The sequence below is a fragment of the Scylla paramamosain genome, chromosome 10, assembly GCF_035594125.1.
Source record: "Scylla paramamosain isolate STU-SP2022 chromosome 10, ASM3559412v1, whole genome shotgun sequence".
NCBI classification, from domain to species: domain Eukaryota; kingdom Metazoa; phylum Arthropoda; class Malacostraca; order Decapoda; family Portunidae; genus Scylla; species Scylla paramamosain.
The window spans coordinates 13,860,001-13,862,500 of record NC_087160.1 but is presented as its reverse complement, the minus strand read 5'-3'; positions in this window follow the sequence as shown (position 1 = coordinate 13,862,500).

The following is a 2,500-nucleotide window of genomic DNA, read 5'->3' as shown; positions in this document are numbered from 1 at the left end:
ACGAACAGCAGTATATAGGTAAACAGGAGCATGAGTTAAAGTTACCAGATGTTAATAACCATATTACTATTATTATTATTATTATTATTATTATTTATAGTAGTAGTAGTAGTACTAGAAGTAGTAGTAATAGTACAATTATTATTACTATTCCCATTATTATTACTATTATATTATCATTAATATTATTATTATCATTATTATTACTATTTGAATTTTTATTCACTACTACTACTACTACTACTACTACTACTACTACTACTACTACTACTACTACTACTACTACTACTACTACTGCTGCTGCTGCTACTACTACTACTACTACAACTACCACGACCCATCACCACCACCACCACCACTACTACTACCGCCACAACCACCATCATCACCAACCTCTCCACTACTGCTGTTGATGATGTTGCTGCTTGATGCTGTTGCTCTTGCTGCTGCTAGTATTACTGCTAATAATACAGTTCCAGTTCTTGTTGCCGCTGTTGTTATTGCGTTCGTTATTACTGCTGCTACTATTGTTGATTGATCAAGGACAATTGCCATGTTCACCATTAAAACATAAATAATTACCTGTCGTCCAATGTTTGTTTGGTCATAACTAATATTGTAATACCGTATTGATTGTGCGGAGAGAGAGAGAGAGAGAGAGAGAGAGAGAGAGAGAGAGAGAGAGAGAGAGAGAGAGAGAGAGAGAGAGAGAGAGAGAGAGAGAGAGGTAGGGAGAGAATGTTCATGATTTTATTTCGTGAGAGGGACGGGGAGGGAAAAAGAGGGAAAGATGGAAATGGCAGTGTTGTGTTGGGAGGCGAGCACTGGAGGGAGCCACACTCATGTGAGGGAAAAAACAGCAATATAGGAAGGAAATATTATATAGTAATGCCGCGTCCTGCTATACATTTTATAGCCATTGATTACGAGTGTATGTAGGATGAATAATTATAATGGCGTGCTTCTCGTGGAACAAATGCGCTGAATGTCATTTTCCTACTAGTGGCACATTAGCGATGACACTTTTGGCGCCAATGCATGCTGCCTGTAATGGGACTTGTAATTAATTCGAGGAGTCTTTTCGCAGAAGCTTTACGCGTGTTGGGCGAGAGACACGCGAGGAACGAGAAAACAGAAATGTGAGTAGTATACACACACGCACGGACGCGATCGCACACGCTTACACCACCACTACCCATTCCCCCTAAAAGAAAAAAAAAAAAACCCTCCCTAGTTTACGTACACTATTACATTTTTCCTACAGGTTCCCTAGAAATAAATGATGCTAAAAATGACGTAACATGACGGTAAGGTGGATACATAGGTACATACATACATATAAATACATACATACTTGCATACTTACATACATGGAGGGGCAAAGAGACAGAGAGACAGACAGACAGACAGACAGACAAGCAAATTGATCGATAGATGGATAAGTAGGTGGGTAGATTGTAGATAGATAAGCAGACTTACAGACAGGTAGATAATATGATAGATAGATAGATAGATAGATAGATAGATAAATAGATAGAAAAACTGAAAAAAATAGATAGACAGATGGAAAGAAAGATAGACAGACAGACAGACACAGTCACAGGCATGTTCAATGACACATTCAAAGGTTCGCAGATCGCAGGAGTCTCCCCCATCCATGACTTTTATCACTGCTTCTGTTCGGCCTCGTTCCCTCCGGGCTTCGCTGGTCCCTCTCTTCGGTACGAATAACTCAGGCTCTCACGGGAAACAAAAAAAATAGTTAAAAAGGTGTTTTTTTTTTTCTCTTCCTATCACTAATTCAGCTGCTGCCTTACTTAGCCTCTCTTCTGAGACCAGTTCCTATCAGCACCCGTCAACATCCGTCTGTCTGGGTCTTTGGAGGTCACTTAACACTCAGCACTCAGCCTCATAAGATTCCTTCGGGCGTATCTGATGTTGCCAGTGCTGCTGAAGGTGATAAACTTAAAGGTAAACGTTATACTTCAAAATCTGATTGATATTTCGGTTGCAGCTTCAATCCTGGAGAGGTACCAGAGAGCAACGTCTTGCATTCTAAGCGAACACTTGTTGAGTCGTTCCAGAAGGCGCCGCCAAGAAGCCACAGTCAAAAGGAGCGAACCCAGTGACACAGGGATGCTCATTCTGAAACGCTTTGTTCTCTTATCAGGACTAATGGGGGTCAAGCTTGATGAAGTTTAGACTGAAAAAAGAAAAGTAGGAAGGAGCTGGTTCTCAGATAGAGGAGCAGATGAATGGAACAGACTCAGGTAATCAGGTTGTTAGTGCCGAGTCATTAAGGAACTTTAAAAGAAAATTTAGATTTAAGGATGAGGATGATACGTGGAAGTAGGTTGGTAGGTTTCATACAGGGGCTGTCGCGTGACAGCTTTCCTTTTTTATGTTCTTACATTCTAATGACTATTTTAAAAGGCCAAAGAGGTAATTAGTAGGATTTTCGTTGATGATTTTCCCCACTCAACTACCACTGAACTACCAC